The sequence below is a fragment of the Lagenorhynchus albirostris genome, chromosome 10, assembly GCF_949774975.1.
Source record: "Lagenorhynchus albirostris chromosome 10, mLagAlb1.1, whole genome shotgun sequence".
Taxonomy (NCBI): Eukaryota; Metazoa; Chordata; class Mammalia; order Artiodactyla; family Delphinidae; genus Lagenorhynchus; species Lagenorhynchus albirostris.
The window spans coordinates 56,425,560-56,437,429 of NC_083104.1; positions in this window are offsets into that span (position 1 = coordinate 56,425,560).

Genomic DNA, 11,870 nt, shown 5'->3' on the forward strand with positions numbered 1-11,870 from the left:
AAATGAAAAAGAATGTATATATATGTATAACTGAATCACTTTCCTGTATGGCAGAAATGAACACAACATTGTAAATTAACTATACTTCAATAAAATAAATTTTGAAAGAAGAAAAAAAGCACTTTTTTTTTTTTTTTTTACATTTCAGTGCCTCTGGAACTTGGATTCATGTTACAATCACTATTGGTTGTACAGCAGTCATGATACAGTTGTGTTTGCCTGGGTCTATGCATCAAAATTGGCAGATCAGGTTTCAGCAGTTTGGAAGAAAATTCTGGAAATATTAATGGAACACTCTTTCAAAAAATGTAGGATCACCAATGCTTTTGATAGCACAGAGGACAATACTGTGTGAAAAAGATTCAGAATGCAATAAGAGAAAGTTTTAAGAATTCTTTAATTTATTTCACTTTAATTTTTCTAATACAATGTCATATATCATGCAAGAGTGATATATGATAAAAATCTATGTACAAATGAGTATCTAAAACAGATTTCTCATTAAGCATAAAATGAAAATTCTAAATGAAAAGGAAGCATTGTGCCCGAATTTAATAGGCCACATTCTTCCTTTTCCTAGTGGCATGTCATATAATGCTGTGAAAGAATTAATAGTGTTTTAGATTTGGTGAAATGTGGCATGTCAGTGTGATGGCATTTTTACCACTATGTTATGGTTACTGGTTGCCTTTTATTTCATCGATGGGGTTAGAAACTTCTAGAAAGCAGAGCTGTGTGTTGACCAAAGCCTGTACGCATAATAAGCATCTTTAAAGATTATCTTAAATTACATTTATTTATTTAATGCAAATACATTAAGCATGGTTCAAAAGTCAAACGTATAAAAAGTATTGCAGAGAAAATCCTCCCTTCCACTGCTGCGCCCAGATGCCCAGTTCCCTCCCTACCCTGAAATAGGAAATGACTATTATTTGTTTCTTATTTCCAGTGATTTTTGATGCATATATATGCAAATAAGATATACATTCTTTATTTTTTCCCTATATAAATAATGGTAGCTGGCTCTACATACTGTTCTGTACTTTGCTTTTTTGAAACCTAACATTGTCTTTAAAATCTTTCTGATCAGCCATTGAGAGCTGATTTTTCATCCTTTTCTTTACAACTGCATTATTTCTTTGTATAGATATATTTAACCAGTTGCTCACTGATGAACATTTGGGTCATTTCCTATCTTTTCCTATTATAACCAGTTTGCATAGAATACCTGTGTGCCAATGGTAAGTAACCTATAGGATACATTCTTGGAACTGGAATTTCTGGTATCAATATGCATATCAAATTGTGTAATATTGATAGAATTTTCCAAATTATTCTCCATAAGATTCTGCAAATATTTATTCCTATTAGCAATGGATGAGAGCCTTCAAAAAGACTTGAAGAATAAAGAGTGGTGAATATGGAGTCACAGACTAATTTTGTGACCATAAAGTTTCTATTTGGGGCCATATAGACATATAGACTAAATAGTGGGCAAAAGCTCCCCAATATTTAATTAATTGTTCAAATACTAAAAGATCAATTTCCTTCAAAAGGCCAGTAACTTCCTTAAGTCTCAGTGTAGTGACAGGATCTCTGGCAGTGTTATGCAATTATCTTCTCCTGAAAGTGACTCCCAGTTTTATCTTTCACTTCAGCTAGTTAGACCTTTGTTATTCCCCAAACAAGAGGCTTACAGGGTGAAGACATTGACTCACACTGGGTATGGTCGTCATTCCAAATCAAAGGCAGAGGAAAGCATCTGGAAATATGTCCTTCCACAATCATCCCTAGAAAAGTTTTGCATCTGCTTCTGCCCTCATGGAGTTTACTGAATGTACACATGAAGCAAATAAAATATACCCTGTGAAAATGAAATTCTTTTTTTTTTGTTTGTTATTTTTTGTTCTGTTTTGTTTTCTGAATTATTTTTTATGCAGCAGGCTCTTATTAGTTATCTATTTTATACATATTAGTGTATATATGCAGTTCCAATCTCCCAATTCATCCCACCACCACAACCCCTCCCCTGTTTTTCCCCCTTGGTGTCCATACATTTGTTCTCTACATCTGTGTCTCTATTGCTGCCTTGCAAACTGGTTCATCTGCACCATTTTTCTAGATTCCACATATATGTGTTAATATATGATATTTGTTTTTCTCTTTCTGACTTACTTCACTCTGTATGACAGTCTCTAGGTCCATCTACGTCTCAACAAATGACCCAATTTCGTTCCTTTTTATGGCTGAGTAATACTCCATTGTATATATGTACCACATCTTCTTTATGCATTCGTCTGTTGATGGGCATTTAGGTTGCTTCCATAACCTGGCTATTGTAAATAGTGCTGCAATGAACAATGGGGTGCATGTTTCGTTTTGAAGTATGGTTTTCTCAGGGTATATGCCCAGTAGTGGGATTGCTGGGTCATATGGTAATTCTATTTTTAGTTTTCTAAGGAACCTCCATACTGTTCTTCATAGTGGCTGTATCAATTTACATTCCCACCAACAGTGCAAGAGGGTTCCCTTTTCTCCACACCCTCTCCAGCATTTATTGTTTGTAGATTTTCTGCTGATGCCCATTCTAACCAGTGTGAGGTAATACCTCATTGCAGTTTCGATTTGCATTCCTCTAATAATTAGTGATGTTGAGCATCTTTTCATGTGCTTCTTGGCCATCTGTATGTGTTCTTTGGAGAAATGTCTATTTAGGTCTTCTGCCCATTTTTTGATTGGGTTGTTTGTTCTTCTAATATTGAGCTGCATGAGCTGTTTATACATTTGGGAGATTAATTTGTCTGTTGATTCATTTGCAAATATTTTCTTCCATTCTGAGGGTTGTCTTTTCATCTTGTTTATAGTTTCCTTTGCTGTACAAAAGCTTTTAAGTTTCATTAGGTCCATTTGTTCATTTGTTTATTTTTGTTTTTATTTCCATTATTCTAGGAGGTGGATCAAAAAAGATCTTGCTGTGATATATATGTGAAAGAGTGTTCTTCCTATGTTTTCCCCTAAGAGTTTTATAATGTCCAGTCTTACATTCAGGTCTTTAATCCATTTTGAGTTTATTTTTGTGTATGGTGTTAGGGACTGTTCTACTTTCATTCTTTTACAGGTAGCTGTCCAGTTTTCCCAGCACCACTTATTGAAGAGACTGTCTTTTCTCCATTGTATATTCTGGCTCCCTTTGTCATAGATTAGGTGACCATAGGTGTTTGGGTTTATCTCTGGACTTTCTATCCTGTTCCACTGATACATATTTTTGTGCCAGTACCATATTGTCTTGATTACTGTAGTTTGGTGTTATAGTCTGAATTCAAGGAGTCTGAGTCCTCCAGCTCCATTTTTTTCCCTCAAGATTGCTTTGGCTATTGGGGGTCTTTCATGTCTCCATACAAATTTTAAGATTTTTTGTTCTAGTACTGTCAAAAATGCCATGGTAATTTGACAGGGATTGCAGTGAATCTGTAGATGGCTTTGGGTAGTACAGACATTTTCACAATATTGATTCTTCCAATCTAAGAACATGGTATATCTCTCCATCTGTTTGTGTCATCTTTGATTTCTTTCATCAGTGTCTTATAGTTTCCTGAGTACAGGTGTTTTACTTCCTTAGGTAGGTTTATTCCTAGGTATTTTATTCCTTTTGTTGCAATGGTGAATGGGATTGTTTCCTTAATTTCTCTTTCTGATCTTTCATTGTTAGTGTATAGGAATGCAAGAGATTTCTGTGCATTAATTTTGTATCTTGCAACTTTACCAGATTCATTGATTAGCTCTAGTAGTTTTCTGGTGGCATCTTTAGGATTATCTATGTATAGTATCATGTCATCAGCAAACAGTGACAGTTTTACTTCTTCTTTTCCAATTTGTATTCCTTTTATTTCTTCTTCTTCTCTGATTTCCATGGCTAGGACTTCCAAAACTATGTTGAATAAGAGTGGTGAGACTGGACATCCTTGTCTTGTTCCTGCTCTTAGAGGAAATGCTTTCAGTTTTTCACCATTGAGAATGATGTTTGCTGTGGATTTGTCATATATGGCCTTTATTTTGTTGAGGTAGGTTCCCTCTGTGCCCATTTTCTGGAAAGTTTTTATCATAAATGCGTGTTGAATTTTGTCAAAGGCTTTTTCTGCATATATCGAGATGATCATATGGTTTTTATTCTTCAGTTTGTTAATATGGTGTATCACATTGATTGATTTGAGTATATTGAAGAATCCTTGAATCCCTGGGATAAATCCCACTTGATCATGGTGTATGATCCTTTTAATGTGTTGTTGGATTCTGTTTGCTAGTATTTTGTTGAGGATTTTTGCATCTATATTCATCAGTGATATTGGTCTGTAATTTTCTTTTTTTGTAGTATCTTTGTCTGGTTTTGGCATTAGGGTGATGGTGGCCTCATAGAATGAGTTTAAGAGTGTTCCCTCCTCTGCAATATTTTGGAAGAGTTTGAGAAGGATGGGTGTTGGCTCTTCTCTAAATGTTTGATAGAATTTGTCTGTGAAGCCATCTGGTCCTAGACTTTTGTTTGTTGGAAGATTTTTAATCACAGTTTCAATTTCATTACTTGTGATTGGTCTGTTCATATTTTCTATTTCTTCCTGGTTCAGTCTTGGAAGGTTGTACTTTTCTAAGAATTTGTCCATTTCTTCCAGGTTGTCCATTTTATTGGCATAGAGTTGCTTGTAGTAGCCTCTTGTGATGCTTTGTATTTCTGCAGTGCCTGTTGTAACTTCTTTTTCATTTCTATTTTTATTGATTTGAGTCCTCTCCCTCTTTTTCTTCATGAGTCTGGCTAAAGGTTTATCAATTTTGCTTATCTTCTTAAAGAACCAAGCTTTAGTTTTATTGATCTTTGGTATTGTTTTCTTCATCTCTATTTCATTTATTTCTGCTCTGATCTTTATGATTTCTTTCCTTCCACTAACTTTGGGTTTTCTTTTTTCTTCTTTCTCTAGTTCCTTTAGGTGTAAGGTTAGAGTGTTTATTTGAGGTTTTTCTTGTTTCTTGAAGTAGGATTGTATTGTTATAAACTTCTCTCTTAGCTTTTGCTGCATCCCATAGGTTTTGGATTGTCGTGTTTTCATTGTCCTTTGTCTCTAGGTATTTTTTGATTTCCTCTTTAATTTCTTCAGTGATCTCTTGGTTTTTTAGTAACGTATTGTTTAGCCTCCTTGTGTTTGTGTTTTTTTACTTTTTTTCCCTGTAACTTATTTCTAATCTCATAGTGTTGTGGTCAGAAAAGATGCTTGATATGATTTCAATTTTCTTAAATTTACCTGGCTTGATTTGTGACCCAAGATGTGATCTATCCTGGAGAATGTTCCATGTGCACTTGAGAAGAAAGTGTACTTTGCCACTTTTGGGTGGAATCTTCTATAAATATCAGTTAGATCTATCTCGTCTATGGTGTCTTTTAAAGCTTGTGTTTCCTTATTTATTTTCTGTTTGAATGATCTGTCCATTGGTGTAAGTGGGGTGTTAAAGTCCCCTACTATAATTGTGCTACTGTCGATTTCTCCTTTCATGGTTGTTAACATTTGCCTTAGGTATTGAGGTGCTCCTATGTTGGGTGCATAAACATTTATAATTGTTATAACTTCTTCTTGGATTGATTGTTTGATCATTATGCAGTGTCCTTCCTTATCTCTTGTACCAGTCTTTATTTTAAAGTCTATTTTATCTGATACGAGTATTGCTATTCTAGCTTTCTTTTGATTTCCATTTGCATGGAATATCTTTTTGCATCCCCTCACTTTCAGTCTGTATATGTCCCTAGGTCTGAAGTGGGTTTCTTGTAGACAGCATATATATTGGTCTTGTTTTTGTATCCATTCAGTGAGCCTGTGTCTTTTGGTTAGAGCATTTAATCCACTCACTTTTAAGGTAATTATTGATATGTATGTTCCTATTACCATTTGCTTAATTGTTTTGGGTTGTTTTTTATCTCTTGTGTTTCCCACTTAGAGAAGTGCCTTTAGCATTTGTTGTAGAGCTGGTTTGGTGATGCTGAATTCTCTTAGCTTTTGCTTGTCTGTGAAGCTTTTACTTTCTCCATCACATCTGATTGAGATCCTTTCCAGTTTGAGTAATCTTGATTGTAAGTTCTTCCCTTTCATCACTTTAAATATAACTTGCCATTCCCTTCTGGCTTGTACAGTTTCTGCTGAGAAATCAGCTGTCAACCTTATGGGAGTTCCTTTGTATGTTATTTGTCACTTTTCCTTTGTTGCTTTTAATAACTTTTCTTTGTTTTTAATTTTTGTCAATTTGATTACTATGTGTCTCAGTGTGTTTCTCCTTGGGTTTATCCTGCCTGGGATTCTCTGAACTTCCTGGACTTAAGTGGTTATTTCTTTTCCCATGTTAGGGAAGTTTTCAACTATAATCACTTCAAATATTTTCTTGGGTCCTTTTTCTCACTCTTCTCCTTCTGGGATCCCTATAATGTGAATGTTGGTGCATTTAATGTTATCCCGGAGGTCTCTTAGGCTGTCTTCATTTCTTTTCATTCTTTTTTCTTTATTCTGTTCCACAGCAGTGAATTCCACCATTCTGTCTTCCAGGTCACTTATCTGTTCTTCTGCCTCAGTTATTCTGCTATTGATTCCTTCTAGGGTATTTTTCATTTCAATTATCGTATTGTTCATCTCTGTTTGTTTGTTCTTTAATTCTTCTACGTCTTTGTTAAACATTTTTGCATCTTCTCAGTCTTTGCCTCCATCTTTTTCTGGGGTACTGGATCATCTTCACTATCATTATTCTGAATTCTTTTTCTGGAAGGTTGCTTATCTCCACTTCATTTGGTTGTTTTCCTGGGGTTTTACCTTGTTCTTTCATCTGGTGCATAGCCCTCTGCCTTTTCATATTGTTTATCTTTCTGTGAATGTGGTTTTCATTCAACAGGCTGCAGGATTGTAGTTCTTGTTTCTACCATCTGCCCTCTGGTGGATGCAGCTCTCTAAGAGGCTTGTGCGAGCTTCCTGATGAGAGGGACTGGTGGTGGATAGAACTGGGTGTTGCTCTGGTGGGCCAAGCTCAATAAAACTTTAATCTGCTTGTCTGCTGATGGGTGGGGCTGAGTTCCCTTCCTGTTGGTTGTTTGGCTTCAGGCAGCCCAGCACTGGGGGCCGCAGGCTCTTTGGTGGGGCTAATGGCAGACTCCAGGAGGGCTCATGCCAAGGAGCATTTCACAGAACTTCTGCTGCCAGTGTCCTTGTCCCCACAGTGAGCCACAGCCACCCCCCGCCTCTGCAGGAGACCCTCCAACACTAGCAGGTTGGTCTGGTTCAGTCTCCTATGGGGACACTGCTCCTTCCCGCTGGGTCCTGATGCACATACTACTTTGTGTGTGCCCTCCAAGAATGGCTTCTCAGTTTCCCCCAGTCCTGTTGAAGTCCTGCAACCAAATCCCGCTAGCATTCACAGTCTTATTCTCTGGGAATTCCTCCCCATGTTGCCGGCTGGACCCCCAGGGTGGGAAGCCTGATGTGGGGCTCAGAATCTTCACTCCAGTGGGTGGACTTCTGTGGCATAATTTTTCTCCAATTTGTGAGTCACCCACCCAGCAGTTATGGGGTTTGATTTTATTGTGATTGTGCCCCTCATACCATCTCATTGCAGCTTCTCCTTTGTCTTTGGATATGGGGTATCTTTTTGGGTGAGTACCAGTGTCTTCCTGTCAATGACTGTTCACCAGTTACTTGTGATTCCAGTGCTCTCACAAGAGGGAGTGAAAGCATGTCCTTTTACTCCGCCATCTTCACAAGGACTCCGAAATTTTAAAATTCTGAACTATTATCTAGATCTCAAATTATTATTTGTTTGCACTATCATAAACAAGTATTTCTACATTTACTCATCTAATGTTCATTTATGAGGGATCTCAAAGAAATTGTGGTCAAAAATGAATAAGGCTTAACTGGCATTGTTGGGATGCTCTAGAGCAAATCACGGGCTCCTTGTTAGGGAGGCTTCTCAGGGCAGCCCCCTTGAGGAGGTGATGCTTCTGAAGGAAATTAATTAAGGTGGTTCTCTCAGGAGAAGGGAAGTGAGAGAAGCAGGATGGGGCAAGGGAAGGGATAGTGTTATTCCTGCCTTCCACACAAGTTTATTAAGAATGAATTATATTTTAATTTTCTATGTAATAATATCATGAGAATAATTTGACCTTAATGACTTCCTTTTTCCTTGGATTCTAGGAACTTTAGAGAATACTAGAATGCCCAAAGCAAACATATTTGCTTAATCAGGGCTAATGTAATAACTATCATTTACTATCACTACCCTCCCCACTACACTTTTCTTGTTTAGATTTTAATTTTCCACGTCAGTTTTGCTCTTACATAGGTATGATTTATTACTAAAGTCATAATAGTTCCCATTTACTGAGAGGTTTTGTACTAAATTCTTTGCATCTATTATCTTATTTAATTCTCACAAGAATCTTGTAAAGTTCTGTTTTTACAGTTGAGGAAACTGAGGCCTAGAATGCTTACTTGCCCAAGACTATAATGGTAATAGGTGACAAAGCCTGAATTTAGACTCAGGCAGTCTGATTCTTAACCACTCTTCCATATTATCTCCTCTGTTTCTTTTATCTTTTGCTAATTGGTAGAACTAAACTATAAATAAATATTGGTGACAGGGCCCTTACACACGTACCCATGCACATAGGCTGATTGCATGGCCGTGGTTATCTTCGAGCCTTCACCATGTCTAGCTGTGGACCAGAACAGCACTGTGTGTGCACACCTGGCTAGAGCACCATGGCTTTGCTCCGGCCACCTTTGAAGACACTGACAGATAGCTCATCTACCTTCTGTCACCATCTTATTGGTGAATGCCATGCCAGCCTGGGCCACCCCTGAGCTGGCCCCCATGGGTCAGCATCCTGTCTGAGGCTCTTTAACAAGCCAGGCCCAGTGAGCCTAGCTGGATGGTCCACTCTGTAAAAGACACTGTCTGCCTCAAAGACACCTGGGTCATCTTTGTACTTGAATTCACCTTAGTTTGGTGGTCCTTGGTGTTTTGATAATCCTGCTGTGCTTTTCTTTTTTCTTTCTTTTTTTTTTTTTTTTTTTTTTGCAGTACGCGGGCTTCTCACTGCTGTGGCCTCTCCCGTTGCGGAGCACAGGCTCCAGATGCGCAGGCTCAGCGGCCATGGCTCACAGGCCCAGCTGCTCCGCGGCACGTGGGATCCTCCCGGACCGGGGCACGAACCCGTGTCCCCTGCATCGGCAGGCGGACTCTCAACCACTGCGCCACCAGGGAAGCCCCACTGCTGTGCTTTTCAAAAGCTAGAATTTCCAACATCAGCTATCCTTTTCCATTCCATCCAGGGACAGGAAATAGTTATAAGTTGCCAGAACTGTCATCTCTCCTGAGGGTCAAACAGAAGATGAGACAATGTCTGGAAAGTGACTTGAGCATCTTGAGAGTAGGTGAAGATGTAGCTGCACTGCAGTCTTCACGTGATTTTAAATTGTCTCTGTTTTCACAGGTTTAAATTTGATATTAACTTGTTAAATAAACACACTTGTGTTTGTTTAGATGTTGGATATAATTTTTGATTCCTTATAAAACTGTTAGGGGAAATTTTAATTTGCCAAAGGAGGCCTGTGATGAGCAAAGGAGCAGTGCCCAGAAGACAATCCTCCTTCCATGTGTCCCTGAGGCCCCCACCTAACTCACTGAACAGCTTTGCCACTTGCTTTCTACCATGGATAAGATAGAGACCTGCCTTCATAGAATGCGGTTATGATGGAAAAATAGAAAAACGTCAGCAGACAAGATCTTGGTAGGTTGGGAAGCTGAGAAGGATCCCAAGGTGAGGGAACAGGTGGGAGCAAGTAGGGGTGGAGAGAAATGTTCCTTCTCAGATGAACACTTCACCATTAGCCAGAAAAAAATATCTCATGTTAGTTTCTGGTTCCCTGTTAGTTGAGAAACTTTAAGTGCTAAGTGTTGTGAAAATGTTCAGTTATAAGGCCTGGGCTTGGGATTTATGTTAATTTTAGCAAAAGTCTTTTTTTTCTCCTCCCCCATTTTCTTCTTCCTACTCAAGCTCTGATACAAATGTTGCTTGATAGAGTTTCCAGCTTTCAACTCTGATGGCATAATCTTCTCCAGAAGCTACCCACGGTGAGCAGTGATGTTTCCTGGAGTTCACCCAAGTAGTAAAACGGAAGGGTCTGGAACACCAGTCCCCCACTGAGGACACAGTCCCTGCGGGAGAAAGGAAAACATATCTACATCCCAATGAGAGGAAATCAGAAGAAATGTATTGGGAAAGTTCTGTTGGAGAAATGGCATCTCACAATTCAGTTTCTACTCTTCCCATTTTGGCCCAAGACTGATTTTGTAGCAGACGCTATCCATCCCTATCCCTACACGCCTGATGGCCTTGTGCCTCAGGGGTGTCCAGCCGCACCCATGTGCCTGACTTTCCTTTCTCCAAGCCATGCTCCTGCTGCCCTGGGGCCAGGAAATTAACACTCCCCAGCAGCAACCCTCAACTACTAACTGAGTTGGCATCTGGATACCCAACTCCCTTGCTCTCCTCCCGGGATGACTCTGAGGGTGTGTTTTGCAGTGGGCCCCCAGTAACCCCCAGGACTGAGCTCCAGGCACCCACGGATGTAGCCTCCTAAATAAACCTCTCATAGCGAAACCCTTATTTCAGAGTCGGCTTCCAGGGGAAGCCAACTATGAGACGTTTATTTAACCAATCATTATTGGACACCTGCTGCCAGGCATTATGATGAACCAGAGGACATGGATTTCCCCCTCTCTCTTCTTCCTCCTCCTCCTTCAGTCCATTTCTCCTCCATTCTATCCTACACATCAATTCCAGAGTCACCTTCAGGACACAAATCTCATTATGGCCTTCTCCAACTTAAAAACCCACGATGGCTTCTCATGACCAAAAAGCAAGCTTCAAGCTCCCTAAATGGCCCTTGCAGAGCCCTTGAACAAGCCCAAGTGGGGCACCCAGAAGACTTGGCTGTGATCCCTCCTCTTCCCCATGTAACCTGGGACCCGACCTTTCCTGCTCACCGGGATGAGCACACGGCCAAGTTGCAGAGAGTGGGCTCTGGGGCCAGAAGCCTGCTCTGCTACCCAGTGTCAAGACAGGTTATTTTACCTCTGTGTGTCTCAGTCACGGCATCTGTGAACGGCACAGCAGTGCTTCCTCTGTAGAGCCACTGTGACGATTAAGTGAATGAATGCATGTAAAGCACAGAGAACAGTGGCTGGGCACACCGTCAGTGCTAGAATTATCCATAGTTTTGGAGAACACAGAGCAGGTGCCTGTGTCAAGCCCTGCCTGGACCATATCCCCTGTTTGGCCCATTTAACAAACCCCTTCAAGACCCGACTCAAGTATTAACCTCTCAATGCAGTTTTCCCTTCCCAGCAACTCACACCCAACCTAAGAAATAATTGCCCTCAATTTTTAAGTTCCATGCTATTTTTATATGTTTTGTACTAACACTGTATTATGGTTAATTGAGCATGTGCATGCATGTGTATGTGTGTGTGTATGTGTGTGTGCATCTCCTACGTAGACTGTAAGTTCCCTCAGGGTAGAGCCTGTATCTTATTTGTCTTTATGTCTCCAATGTCCAGTATAGCACCTGGATATATTTGCTGCTCATTATAATTAGTTTGAGGTAAGAATAATTGTATGAATGAATGAATGAATGGATTTGTTGCAGGATATAGAGTAGGTCCTACATCTGAATGCTCCGCCCACCACCCCACCCTACCCCTGCCGTCTTCCACCTCTTTCCGGAGCCTTTCAGCAGAGTGGATGACATCTCATGATCCTCCAACAATCTGTGTGCTTCCTGTCCCTC